Source organism: Scyliorhinus torazame, chromosome 7, assembly GCF_047496885.1.
Source record: "Scyliorhinus torazame isolate Kashiwa2021f chromosome 7, sScyTor2.1, whole genome shotgun sequence".
NCBI lineage: Eukaryota > Metazoa > Chordata > Chondrichthyes > Carcharhiniformes > Scyliorhinidae > Scyliorhinus > Scyliorhinus torazame.
The window spans coordinates 282,862,852-282,878,114 of record NC_092713.1 but is presented as its reverse complement, the minus strand read 5'-3'; the positions used below and the strand labels follow the sequence as shown (position 1 = coordinate 282,878,114).

General features: G+C 47.6%; 1 protein-coding gene across 2 annotated transcripts in view; it reads right to left on the bottom strand.

Annotated features, from left to right (window-relative positions):
* sgcd (sarcoglycan, delta (dystrophin-associated glycoprotein)) overlaps positions 1–15,263 on the bottom strand; it is an 821,304-nt gene that overhangs the window by 618,960 nt on the left and 187,081 nt on the right. The window contains exon 2 of one of the 2 annotated variants that reach the window (XM_072512566.1): positions 13,930–14,096. The exons of the other annotated variant lie outside the window; for it this stretch is intronic. The gene's annotated coding sequence lies outside the window, so the exon portion shown is untranslated. The remainder of the gene's footprint in view (positions 1–13,929; positions 14,097–15,263) is intronic. 2 annotated transcript variants of the gene reach the window in all.

Here is a 15,263-nt window from a genome sequence, read left to right as displayed (position 1 = left end):
GCTCTGCAGCTTATCTATATCCCTCTGTAACCTGCTACATCCTTCCACACTATCGACAACACCACCGACTTTAGTATCGTCTGCAAATTTACTCACCCACCCTTCTGCGCCTTCCTCTAGGTCATTGATAAAAATGACAAACAGCAACGGCCCCAGAACAGATCCTTGTGGTACTCCACTTGTGACTGTACTCCATTCTGAACATTTCCCATCAACCACCACCCTCTGTCTTCTTTCAGCTAGCCAATTTCTGATCCACATCTCTAAATCACCCTCAATCCCCAGCCTCCGTATTTTCTGCAATAGCCTACTGTGGGGAACGTTATCAAACGCTTTGCTGAAATCCATATACACCACATCAACTGCTCTACCCTCATCTACCTGTTCAGTCACCTTCTCAAAGAACTCAATAAGGTTTGTGAGGCATGACCTACCCTTCACAAAGCCATGCTGACTACCCCTGATCATATTATTCCTATCTAGATGATTATAAATCTTGTCTCTTATAATCCCCTCCAAGACTTTACCCACTACAGACGTGAGGCTCACCGGTCTATAGTTGCCGGGGTTGTCTCTGCTCCCCTTTTTGAACAAAGGGACCACATTTGCTGTCCTCCAGTCCTCTGGCACTATTCCTGTAGCCAATGATGACATAAAAATCAAAGCCAAAGGTCCAGCAATCTCTTCCCTGGCCTCCCAGAGAATCCTAGGATAAATCCCATCAGGTCCCGGGGACTTATCTATTTTCAGCCTGTCCAGAATTGCCAACACCTCTTCCCTATGTACCTCAATGCCATCTATTCTATTAGCCTGGGGCTCAGCATTCTCATCCACAACATTATCTTTTTCCTGAGTGAATACTGACGAAAAATATTCATTTAGTATCTCGCCTATCTCTTCAGACTCCACACACAATTTCCCATCCCTGTCCTTGACTGGTCCTACTCTTTCCCTAGTCATTCGCTTATTCCTGACATACCTATAGAAAGCTTTTGGGTTTTCCTTGATCCTTCCTGCCAAATACTTCTCATGTCCCCTCCTTGCTCGTCTTAGCTCTCTCTTTAGATCCTTCCTCGCTACCTTGTAACTATCCATCGCCCCAACCGAAACTTCACACCTCATCTTCACATAGGCCTCCTTCTTCCTCTTAACAAGAGATTCCACTTCCTTGGTAAACCACGGTTCCCTCGCTCGACGCCTTCCTCCCTGCCTGACCGGTACATACTTATCAAGAACACGCAGTAGCTGATCCTTGAACAAGCCCCACTTATCCAGTGTGCCCAACACTTGCAGCCTACTTCTCCACCTTATCCCCCCCAAGTCACGTCTAATGGCCTCATAATTGCCCTTCCCCCAGCTATAACTCTTGCCCTGTGGTGTATACTTATCCCTTTCCATCATTAACGTAAACGTCACCGAATTGTGGTCACTGTCCCCAAAGTGCTCTCCTACCTCCAAATCCAACACCTGGCCTAGTTCATTACCCAAAACCAAATCCAACGTGGCCTCGCCTCTTGTTGGCCTGTCAACATATTGTTTCAGGAAACCCTCCTGCACACACTGTACAAAAAACGACCCATCTATTGTACTCGAACTATATCTTTTCCAGTCAATATTTGGAAAGTTAAAGTCTCCCATAATAACTACCCTGTTACTTTCGCTCTTATCCAGAATCATCTTCGCCATCCTTTCCTCTACATCCCTAGAACTATTAGGAGGCCTATAAAAAACTCCCAACAGGGTGACCTCTCCTTTCCTGTTTCTAACTTCAGCCCATACTACCTCGGAAGAAGAGTCCCCATCTAGCATCCTCTCCGCCACCGTAATACTGCTCTTGACTAGCAGCGCCACACCTCCCCCTCTTTTGCCTCCTTCTCTGAGCTTACTAAAACACCTAAACCCCGGAACCTGCAACATCCATTCCTGTCCCTGCTCTATCCATGTCTCCGAAATGGCCACAACATCGAAGTCCCAGGTACCAACCCATGCTGCCAGTTCCCCTACCTTGTTTCGTATACTCCCGGCATTGAAGTAGACACACTTCAAACCACCTACCTGAACACTGGCCCCCTCCTGCGACATCAAATCTGTGCTCCTGACCTCTATACTCTCATTCTCCCTTACCCTAAAACTACAATCCAGGTTCCCATGCCCCTGCTGCATTAGTTTAAACCCCCCCAAAGAGAACTAACAAATCTCCCCCCCAGGATATTTGTGCCCCTCAGGTTCAGATGTAGACCATCCTGTCTGTAGAGGTCCCACCTTCCCCAGAAAGAGCCCCAGTTATCCAGAAATCTGAATCCCTCCCTCCTGCACCATCCCTGTAGCCACGTGTTTAAATGCTCTCTCTCCCTATTCCTCATCTCACTATCACGTGGCACGGGCAACAACCCAGAGATAACAACTCTGTTTGTTCTAGTTCTGAGCTTCCATCCTAGCTCCCTGAAAGCCTGCCTGACATCCTTGTCCCCTTTCCTACCTATGTCGTTAGTGCCAATGTGGACCACGACTTGGGGCTGCTCCCCCTCCCCCCTAAGGACCCGGAAAACACGATCCGAGACATCACGTACCCTTGCACCTGGGAGGCAACATACCAAACGTGAGTCTCTCACGCTCCCACAAAATCTCCTATCTGTGCCCCTGACTATAGAGTCCCCAATTACTAATGCTCTGCTCCTCTCCCCCCTTCCCTTCTGAGCAACAGGGACAGACTCCGTGCCAGAGGCCCGTACCCTATGGCTTACCCCTGGTAAGTCCCCAGAATTTATTGGTGAGGGTCTTCCAGGACGTCCGCGGGTCGACTTCCTGTTCCCGCCTAAAACACTAATTTTAAAAAAAAATTCTCAGCTCCTGCTGAAATTGACTAACCAGCCAGCTCCACTCCCGCCGAAATCGACTGGCCCGCCCCTGCAAAGACAAGTACTTTTAAAGGACAGACTTACCTCCCAGCAACCACTTCTGCACTGCTCCCGCTGAAACTGACTCACCAGCTGTTCTCACGCCGAAATCGACTGGCCTGCCCCTGCAAAGACAAGTGCTTTTAAAGGACAGACTTACCTCCCAGCAACCACTTCCGCACTGCTCCCGCTGAAACTGACTCACCAGCTGTTCTCACGCCGAAATCGACTGGCCTGCCCCTGCAAAGACAAGTGCTTTTAAAGGACAGACTTACCTCCCAGCAACCACTTCCGCACTGCTCCTGCTGAAACTGACTCACCAGCTGTTCTCACGCCGAAATCGACTGGCCTGCCCCTGCAAAGACAAGTGCTTTTAAAGGACAGACTTACCTCCCAGCAGCCACTTCCGCATTGCTCCCGCTGAAACTGACTCACCAGCTGTTCTCACGCCGAAATCGACTGGCCTGCCCCTGCAAAGACAAGTGCTTTTAAAGGACAGACTTACCTCCCAGCAGCCACTTCCACACTGCTCCCGCTGAAACTGACTCACCAGCTGTTCTCACGCCGAAATCAACTGGCCTGCCCCTGCAAAGACAAGTGCTTTTAAAGGACAGACTTACCTCCCAGCAGCCACTTCCGCACTGCTCCCGCTGAAACTGACTCACCAGCTGTTCTCCCGCCGAAATCGACTGGCCTGCCCCTGCAAAGACAAGTGCTTTTAAAGGACAGACTTACCTCCCAGCAGCCACTTCCGCACTGCTCCCGCTGAAACTGACTCACCAGCTGTTCTCACGCCGAAATCGACTGGCCTGCCCCTGCAAAGACAAGTGCTTTTAAAGGACAGACTTACCTCCCAGCAGCCACTTCCGCACTGCTCCCGCTGAAACTGACTCACCAGCTGTTCTCCCGCCGAAATCGACTGGCCTGCCCCTGCAAAGACAAGTGCTTTTAAAGGACAGACTTACCTCCCAGCAGCCACTTCCGCACTGCTCCCGCTGAAACTGACTAACCAGCTGTTCTCCAGCTGTTCTCCCGCCGAAATCGACTCGAAATATTCTAAGAGAGCACCATGGCATTAATATTTTGTCAAAGAATCAATCAGACTCGAAACATTCGATCACTTCTCTCTCCCCAGATGCTGTCAGATCTGCTGAGATTGTCCAGTATACTCTGTTCTTGTTACGGCATTAAAGCTGATAGGTAAAATCAAAATGATGGGGCCATCCTCCACATCGCAGTTAGATGGGCTTAGCCTGCACGCGAGTGTTTAACGACCTATTTTGTGTGTTCGCAATAACTGGATGCAATGAGCTAAATCAGCCGGCTTAATCCTGCGCTCATGACATCAATACGCTGAAAGTACACAAAGCTCTTTTTCCTCGTCATACATGGAACGGATATGTTGAGCCCATTCCTAACGAAATAATGTCCCTTTAACTCCTCATCAGAAAGGCAAAATACAGACAGAATTGGGAAGTAGGCGGAGAAATGATGTGCTATCTTCAGGGCTCAGAAAAGTTTAAGTCAATAATATTGCCAAGAAAGATTGAGCATGACACCACTCACCCACGTTGTTCTCACCAAGCTCTTCACAGTTTAAAGAAAAGTCATTTATTAAGTTTGGTAACACTTGCAAGCCGTGCGGATGTTATACATTGCAAATGGCTGGAAAAGCAAACAGAACATTGGGATTTCTCCAGGAATGTTAGCCTGATTCATCACGGTCACTGACGAAACTGTCCTTCAAAGCTTCTATCAATCCAGCAGCATAATATTGCTGCCTAGTTTTGCCTAAATGGAAGGAAGCTCCAGCTTCTGCTCTTGTAATCCACTCACAGCAAGTCCTTAATTTAAATGAAATGCCAGAATCCTTTGTTAACAGTTCATAAACTAAGCAAAGCTGTCAGCCCCCCTCCAATATTATGACTCCAGCATCGTCACAACTTGTTATAATGAGCCAAAGCCTGCCTTTCACAACAATATGAAGAATATGAGTCGGGCAACTGTGCATCAGCACTGTCTCCCAAGCCAGAGAGAAAGAAAAACTTGTATACACATAATGCCTTTCACAACCTCAAGACATTCCAAAGCACTTTACAGGCAATTAAATACATTTAAGGCATAGTCACTGGTAAAATGCAGGAAAACATGCAATTTGTACCCGGCAAAGTTGTTCCAGACGCAGCATGGTGGCACAGTGGCTAGCACTGCTGCCTCACAGCTCCAGGGACCCGGGTTCAATTCCAGCCTCGGGTGACTGTCTGTGTGGAGTTTGCAGTTTCTCCCTGTGTCTGCATGGGTTTCCTCCGTGTGCTCCGGTTTCCTCCCACAGACAATAAAGATATGCAAGTTAGGTGGATTGACCATGCTAAATTGCCCCTTAGCGTCCGAAAGGTTAGGTCGGGTTACTGGGATAGGGTGGAAGCGTGGGCTTAAGCAGGGTGCTCTTTCCAAGGGCTGGTGCAGACACGATGGGCCGAATGCCCTCCCTCTGCACTATAAGTTCTAAGATTCTATGATTCAAGCAACTGGGAGAGGAAAGTATTCATTTTTAGTCATATTTGTTGATGGGCAAATGCTGGCAAAGACACTGGGAAAAAGTCCCCTGCTCTTCAATTGTGCTATTGCCAAGGTTAACATCTCATCTCAAAGACAGCACTTTTAACAGTGCGGTATTCCTTCAGTTTTGCATAGGTTACATGCACAAGCCTCAAAGGTCAATAATGACCTGCACAAAAGCCACCCTAAATTATAATCAGGGCCTGAAACCTTTGTGTCTCATTACCTAGGCCAATTTTGAGTGTTATTGGCCTTCATTACGTTTACCTCTCTCTTCCCTGCGTCTCCTCTGACTGGACTTTGCTCTTACGTTGTGTACACAAAAATAAATGTGTAGAGCTGAAGATGTTAGAATCATGGGCCTGCAAATAAGGTCATGTATACTGTGTTTAAATTAACTACAAATTAATGAATTTCCTTCTGCACTGTAAATTCTATGATTCTATTCTATGAATTGTGTCAGTCTCACGTTTTTCTGAAATGTAAAAATATGACATTATCACAAGAAACAGTTGTTCAATTATCCCAAAAATAGATTTTCAAGACTATCAACCTCGAAGTATTTATGTTGTTATCACTGAAGATTTGCACAAGCTTGAATTATTTTAAATTGATGGGGATGTGCACGCTGCTGACAAGCCCAGAAATTATTGTCCAATCCACTTACCATTTAAAAAATATATATATTTTATATCAAGCAAAACAGAAAATTCCACAAACATAAGATCCACTCAAATATATTACAAACAGTTTGTCATTTTTGTTTTTATAAACTAACTAATTACAACCCCAAAGAAAACCCCCAGTCCGCCCCACCCCTCCCCCACCTGCTTCTTCCCCCCCTGACTTTCTGGAAACAAACAGAAATTTATAGACAGCGATGAACGGCTTCCACCTTGAGCGAAACCCTTCTCCCAACCCCCTAAGGGCATATTTGATTTTTTTTTCTAATTGCAGGAACTCTGCCAGGCCCTCCTACCACGCCAGAGCCCTGGGTGGCACCGTCATCTTCCAGTCAAGTAGGATTTGCTGCCGGTCAATCAGGGAGGCGAAAGCCAAGACATTGGCCCCTTTCCCCTCGCGAAACCTCGACAAATTCGACACGGCAAAAATTGCCACCAATGGGCACGGCTCCAGCCTCACTGCCATGATCACCGACATGATCTCAAAGACCCAAGGGTGCCAGATTTTAGACATGGGACCTTTATTGCACTAATTATATTAATGACTTGGACGAGGGAAGTAAATGCATTAATGCCAAGTTTGGATGACACAAAAATAGATGCGAAGGCAACTGGCAAGATTGACAAAAAGAGTCGACAGAGGGATAAAGACAGGTTAAAGAGCAGATGGAATATATTGTATGAAAATGTGAACTTATGCACTTTGGTAAAAAGAATAAGGGAGCTAAATATTATTTAAATGGAGAAAGCTGCAAAAGAGAGGGAACTGGGAGTTCACATGCATATATCTCAAAACATTAGCATGCAAGTTCAGCAGGTAATAGTGAAGGCAACTGGAATGTTGGCCTTTATTTCGAAGGGATAGAGGGAAAAAATAAGGAAGTTCTGCTAAAACTACACACGGCCATTAGGCCGCTCTTGGAGCACAGTAACCAATTTTCATCCCCTTATCTTAGGAAAGATACACTGGCTTTGGAGACAGTCCCGAGAATGTTCACTCGGCTGACTCCAGGTATGGAGGGAGTCTCTTATGAGGAGAACTTGAGATTGGACCTGTGCTCATTGGAGTTTAGAAGGATGAGAGGCGACCTTATTGAGATATAGGATTCTCATGGGGCTTGACAGGGTAGAGGCTGAGAGGATATTTCCTCTTGTGGGAGAGTTTAGGACCATAGGGTATAATCTCGGTTAAGGGACCACCCATTTAAGACAGAGATGAGGAGGACTTTCTTCTCACAGAGGGTAGTGAATCTGTGGAATTCTTTACTGCAGAGAGCCATGGACGTTGGATCGTTGGTATGTTCAAGGCTGAGAGAGACAGATTTCTAATCAGTAAGAGAATCAAGGGCTATGGGTATAGGGAGTGGGATACCGGGTAAGGGGGTGAATGCCAGATGAGCCAACTAGCTTTTAATACAACTGAGTCAAAATTCCAAATAACCAAAGCAGAATTTGTAACCAGACTCCCTCCCTAATCGTCCATCTGCGGAAGTGGCTAGGTCTGACTCCATCCCACCCCTGCCTTCCCAGCACAAAAATGCAGCAGGCAGGGCATTTTTGGACCAATGCTGCATGGGAACGTGTCCCTCCTGGCTCTTCCATGGCTCTGCCCTCGCCCAGTCAGTCTCCTGTCTCTTATTCTTTATATCTCTTGGGGTTCTGATAGGAGGTTTATATGTTTGCAAATCTCTATTGGGCATGGTCAACGAGATGGTGGTATCCACCTTGGGGGTTAATGGATCCTCACTGGCAGGCATTGGGGTCTGGCACATAAGCAAGCCCAGTAACTCTCAATTACAGGGACAAATTAAAGAGACACTGCCCTAAACAAAATCAAAATTGACTTTGACATTTTGCTAATGTTTCTGCCCGGTTTCAAACCGGGGACCTTTTGCGTAAAAAGCAAAAGCGATTATCACTACACCACAGTAACAATACTTTCTTGACTTTGAAACTGTGGGCAGCTAACATTGTTAAGGGTTAACTATTGATGGCCAATTAGTTCTACGTGCACGAGTCTCTGAAATGTTAGAGGGCATAATTATTTACTGCTTCAGGGAGAGACAGAGCTTACAGGCACCCGCCTTACTCAGGCTACATCATTCGAAATCACATTGCCACCATGCCTCTATACTTAAGACTCCTGGACAGCAACTTCAGAGCTCATGCCACACCTCCCCCACCCACCCCCATCCTCCCTTCCCCCCAGCTGGGCACTGCGTTGCCTTCTCTTTCGGAGTCTCATCCACCCAGCCCGTTAGGCCCTCCTCCTTGACGCTCATCAGACTCCAACCCCCACCCCATGCGGCCTGCAGCCACCCCATACCACCATGCCACACACATCAGACTAAAAGAGCCCCCTGAGTACTTTTAAACACAGGCAGTAGACTTTAGGGCCTCGCACACCAACTACAACCCCCATCCGAGAAACCCTACACCTCCTCCCCCCAGAGCCTTCTCCCTGCCTCCGGAGCTGAGCAGTGGGCTCTGTCCCATTGGACTCCCTGGCGCTAGGTGAATACAGTGGTACTCACCTCCCTCCTGCCTCTCGGAGGTCATGGCATCTGGTTCCAGTTTTTATAAAGCAGTAGTAATTTGCCTCTGCATGGCGGCACGCCTGGTGGGCGGGAAGATTCAATGAGGGCTGAGGATGTGACGTTAAACACTCCAAGTATGTTAAAAGGGATTCAAATCCATGCAAATCAGGTTCAGACCCTTCCTGGGCATCAACCTGATCATGTCATCAGAGAGGGCCGGGGAGAATCGCTTCTGAAATCTCGCCAGCGCAAGTCCCCTATGGCCCTCTCGCATGACTTTGCGCCATGATGGGATTTGCGCCCGTGATGAACCGACAGGATAAATTGCACCCAATATCTTTTATTTCCACAGTTTATGGTCTGCTGATATAGATGTATAGCTTTGAGCTGTGCACTCCCATTTTATTTAGTGTACAGTGGCCTAACAGGCCTCTCGCACTCCTGTACGTTTAAGAGATGATATACAGAATTAATTTCCATTAAGTGTACAATGAAAATTTGTGCAGAAGTAAAATTGTACTGTAATTAGACAAAGGAGCAATATTGAAATTAGGGCAATGACTGACATCCTAATTAGAGAAATGTGTGATGGTACAATTACAGAATCCTATGCCATTATAATTATAAGACAATGTTGCATTGTAATTAATGAAATGGGTGGTTCTGCAATTATAGAAGTTAGAAATGGAGCTGCAGAACAATTCGTACATAACAGTAATCTTTCATCAAATAATTATTTTCTGTTCAAAATCTCTTTGCCCACATTAGAGTACTGATTATATCCTGAACTGCAAACTGTTGGTAAGTTTTCTTTGCAGCGTGTAGCTTCCAAGACAGAACTTTAGGCAAACTATAATATTTAGCAAAGGGAAAAAGTAAAGGAAAAACGCTTTGTGGAAAACTTCACTTAGAGAGCAGAGAGGAAAACCTATCCACTATGTATTTGGCTCATCTGTCACATGTTGAAATAATGGGCAGGATTTTCCGATCCTGGGCCTAAGTGTTGACGCTGTCGTAAACGCCGGAGCGTTTTACGACGGCGTCATCTGGCCCCTAGGATCAGCGATCCTGCACCGCACAGTGGGCCAGCACGGCCCTGTAGAGCCTCACGCTGCTCCAGCTGCCGATACGGGCATCAGGACGGGAGCCGCGGGTCTGCGCATGCGCGCCACGGCCGGCGCAAGTTCGCGCATGCGCGTGGGTTGCTGTCTCCGTGCCGGCCCCGACGCAACATGGCGGAGACCTACAGGGGCCCGGCATGGAGGAACATAGGCCCCGACCAGATAAGCTCGCCCGCGGGCCAGGCCACCGTGGAGGTGCCCCCCCCCCACCCGGAGTCGGCTGCCCCCTCTCCCCCACCAGGCCACCCCCCGCAGCATGAATGGCAAGGTCCCGCCGGATAGGACCACATGAGAACGACGTCGGCGGGACTCGGCGGGCACTCGGCCCATCGCGCGGGGAGAATCACCGGGGGGGGGGACGCATTGAGCGGCCCCCGGCCGGCCCCAACGGCGCCGATACTCCAGTCGCAGGAGAATCGGCGGCCCGGCATCGGAGCGGCGTTGTGTGATTCGCGCCCCCCCCCCTGGCGGTTCTCCGACCTGGCGCGGGGTCGGAGAATCCTCCCCAATGGGTTTTGAATGGGCCTCGACTGATTTTCCCATTAAATCCCAGGGAACAAAGAAATAGCTAAATAGCTGCCTTGTAAAGCAGACCAAGGCAGGCCAGCATCACGGTTCAATTCCCATACCAGCCTCCCCGAACAGGCGCCGGGATGTGGCGACTAGGGGCTTTTCACAGTAACCATTTGAAGCCTACTTGTGACAATAAGCGATTTTAATTTTTTCAACTGACTGATGGGGGAAGGCGGGATCAGGGTATCGAACTTGATGATCAGCCATGATCATAATGAATGGTGGAGCAGGCTCGAAGGGCCAAATGGCCTCCTCCAGCTTCTATTTCCTTTGTATGGTTCTATGTGTGACACCCCCATCCAGAGATTGTCATTATGGATATAAATACATAAGAAAAAGGAAGAGAGGCAGACCATTCAGCCCCTCAGGTCTGCTCTGCCATTAAGGTCATGACTGGTCTGATTGTAGCCTTCGTTTCACTTATCTGCCGGGTTCCCCCACACCGTAGTCCGCCCCCCCCCCGCACCTCCATCTCGGCCCCGCCACCACCACCACCACTCCCCCATAACCCTCAACTCCTTTGTCAATCAAACATTTGTCCACCTCAGCCTTGAATATACTCAATGATCCAGCCTCAATTGCTCACAGGGAAGAGGATTTCTGACACTAGGAACACACTGAGAGCAGCCGTTCCTCCTTGTCTCCATCTTATTTGGAAGACACCTCAATTTGAGACCGCACCACCCACCCCCGCTCCGAGATTCTCCAAAGAGAGAAACATGGGGCAGGATTCTCCCATCTGAAGGCAGAGTGTTGACGCCGTTGTAAAAACTGAAGAGTTTAACGACGGCGTCATTGGACCGCTATGTGTAGCGATTCTCTGCCCTACACGAGGCCAGCATGGCATTGGAGCGACCCACGCCGCTCCAGCTGCCGATACCAGTGTCAAATGAATGCACCGGGTCTGCACATGCACGCTGCGACCGGCGCGCATGCGCGATAGTCTCCTTCTCCGCGCCGGCCCCGACGCAACATGGCGTAGGGCTACAGGGGCCGATGCGGAGCAAAAGAGGCCCCCACAACGAGAGGCTGGCCCGCCGATCGGTAGGCCTTGATCGCAGGCCAGGCCACGGTGGAGGCCCTCGCCGGGGTCAGACCCCCCCCTCCCCACCCAACAGGCCGCCCCAGACAGGATGATGTCAAGGTCCCGCCGGGTAAGACCAGATGTGAAAGGTGCCGGCGGGACTTATTTTTGGGGGGGGCATCCAGTCGGCCCATCCCAGGCGGAGGACCACCGTGGGGGCCGCATAGAGCGGCCCCTCATCGGCGCCGCACCGGCAGCAATGGTGCCAAATCTCCGGAGAATCGGCGGACCGGCGCCGGGGCGGGGGCGCGCAAATGGCGCCCGGCCTGGCGATTCTCCAACCCGACGTGGGCTGAGAGAATACCGCCCAGGCTCTCAGCATCTAGGGCTGGATTCATGTAGGGCTGGATTCTCCGTCCCGCCGCGCCAGATTTCTGGTTCAACACGCCGGCGGGATGCTCCGTTTCGCCGGCTAGTCGATGGGGTTTCCCATTGTGGGGCAGCCCCACGCCGTTGGGAAACCCCCGTCCTGCCGGCAAAACGGAGCATCCCAACGGTGGAGAATCCAGCCCCTAGCTTTTCAAGTCCACTCATATTCTTATGTTTCAACAAGGTCACGTCTAACTCTTCTAAACTCCAATGAGTTTAGGCCCAACCTGCTCAACCTTTCCTCATAAGCCAAACCCCCCATCCTAGGAATGCACCTTCTCTGAATTGCATCCAATGTAAGTATATCCCTCCTTAAGTCAGGTGGCCAAAGCAGTGCCCAGTACTCCAGGTACGGCCTCACCAGTGCACTGTACAGTTGTAGTAAGACTTTGGTACTTTTATACTCATTTCACCTTGCAATCAACATTCCATCTGCCTTCCTAAGCCTTTACTGTGTGCCCACGTCTGCTGATTTGTGTACAAGGACACCTCATTGGTACTGTACCACGGCATTCTTCAGTCTCTCTCCACTTAAATAATATTCTGTTTCTCTCTTCTTCCTGTCAAAGTGGGCAACCTCACATTTTATCACATTATAATCCATCTGTCAAATGTTTGCCCACTCACTTAACCCATCTATAGCACTTTGTAGTTGTATCCTTCTTTGTATCTATAGCTACATCCCTATGCTGCAGCATTCTGTAGACTGACTCACTGTACCACTGAAGCAATGTTCTCCCTGTCAGGGGCAGGCTTTAGGGACGTGCTTGCCTTTTCCTGCCCCTCACTGGCGCTTGTATGTTCAAGTCTATTTTTTGAATGCAAAATGACATTAATGTAACCCTCAATAACCTTTGCACATGCCAAGTGGTAAAGAAAACTTTTAGAGACGGAAGCTGTTGAAACAGCAAAGGCACACGATTCTCACCAGTGATTTGCTGCATTTGCCTCAAGAAGTGAACAGGATTGAACTAATGGAATGAACTTGCAAGTCACCAATGCTTGGCATCATGAATGATTGAAATGTGTTTAGTGTGTTCAAACCTTCTTTATCGAAATTGATGCAACAGTCAAATACAGTAGCACATTTGTGTGCAAGGTAAAATTAGTTGGAGTACTTTGACAATGAAAAGCAGCCATCATTATCGTTGCTGTATTGGATCACACGCAAACTGCAAGATCTGCTCACATTTCTTTACACTGTAATTTTAAGTCAAATCAATATTGATGATGCTCACTCCAGCTTCTATGAAGTGCATTGAAGAAGAACTCCTTTATACCTGATGGCCTAAATTCAAGATCACGTGTTACTTAAATCTTCAGTAACTATGTATTCCAGCCATTACAACAGTCCATAAATAAAGCCATTTGGCTCGTTTATTCTGCTTTGTATAAAATCCAATGCTGTGGCATTATCCCATTTATTTATGAGAACTGTACTGGAAATATCACATCATTTTGTGTGAGAAATTCTCCTGCCTCAACACAAATGGTTATTATAGTGACCACTCCATTTGGTGTGCACCCATTGACCTGCTGCCCCGTGCCCACCCCACCCTATCACTCATCATTAGCCCTTCCTGCGCAAAAAGGAACTTCATTATGAAATGCCGTTGCATAATTCAGGACTTAACAGGGATATCAATCAGTTAACTGGATATCCATAACAATTGAATCTTATTCTTCTTAATTACATGCAACATAAACAAGCTGCACGACTCAGGTCTTACACTGTGGAGGTTGCCAGCTTTAATGTCAGACAAGTAATGCCATCCTTTTAAGACAGTGATAGATCGGTGCTTGATTAATGAGGGGGTCAGGGGTTACGGGGAGATGGCAGGAGAATGGGGATGAGAAACATGTCAGCAATGATCGAATGGCGGAGCAGACTCGATGGGCCGAATGGCCTAATTCTGCTCCTCTTTCTTATAGTCTTATGGTTGTAGTGTAAGGGGTTAATTCTAACTGTGTGATTATGTTGATGAATGTATATATCATCACGGGAACTGATGCAATTTCACATGATCTTGGCCCCTCTTGTAGAACGTTGCGGTAGGAAGTCGATACAGTAAGAGACGTTCCAATAACAATTAGTGTTTTCCTTACCTCAGCAGACCAACAGTATTATATGGTGGCATCGAGTGAAAGAACAAGCATGGGAAAGTCTTTATCATTGCCAGAAAGCTTCAAGCAGGTCACAAGTCTCAACCAGGCAGAAGCATGGTTGAATTGGCACTGAAGATTTGCCAGATATTGCACCGCATCAGGCCTTTCTGTGAAGGAGAGTAGTGAGCTGGTCAGTACACTATTATATCTGATGGGTGGCAATGCAGACAATATTCTAGTCAGGCAAGGGATTATGAATAAAAAGCAATGCACAATGAAGTAAGAAAAGCACTTGATGCCTACTTCAATCTAAAAAAGAATAACACTATCCAGTGCACTAAACTTAATAAGCATACCAACGACAAGGGGAAGTATTGATGCATTATCAACGATCTATATAGACTTGCAGAGGACTGTGAATATGGCAACTTAAAAGATGAACTAATCAGGGCCAGAATTGTTGTTGGCTTCTTGGATGAAGTATTGTCTGACCACTTGCAGTCAAGAGATGATTTAAGCTTAACAAAGGCAATTCAACTGAGGAGATCAGCTGAGGCCTGGAAGCAGAAATTGATAGATTATTTGGGGTGACAGGGAAAACTTTGTCCCAAAAATGACTGACTCAGTGGAGTATGCTAAATTTAAAGGCAGGGAGATGGTTGTTAAAAAGCAGGGGTGGCAGAAAGAGCATCGATCAACCGTCTCAGCTAACTGTAATCGGTGCAACAGGAAAAGTTAACAGGTGTGAAAATTGTGCTGTCAGAGAGGCCAAATGCTACTTTTGTAGAAAGGAAGGTCATTTCCAGGCTGTGTGTTTCAACAAGAAGCCTGTAGAGAATAAGCAAAAAGAGAAGCCTTTAAAAGGTTCAAGATCTATTAAGTAGAAGATATTAATGATGCTGAGATCCCTTTCCTTGGAGAGATCCAGGAGCCAAATGGGAGCTACTGGCGTACTGGTATCCTAGCAGAGAGAAACTTACCATGTTTTAAGTTAGACACGGCCAGAAGTTTCAATTCTTTCTGATGCTGAACTGTAGCTGTACAAAACCTCTCTTCAACCTTCATGCAAAAAAAAACTACACAGGCCCGGAGATATGGAATTCAAGGTCATAGGACAACTGGGTGCAACACTTTAATATAGAGAGGGAAAAAATACTAAACTCTTATATGTGATACTGAACCAGAACTGTTCACTGCTGAGTCGGAAAGTTTGCACTAACTAACATCTGCTTTGCAGAGTAGAGGAACTGGAAAGCTGAAATGATCAGCCTAAAAACGTCAGAGCTGAATTTCAGTGTATCCACATCACCCTTTGGCCTGAAATGAAGCAAGTA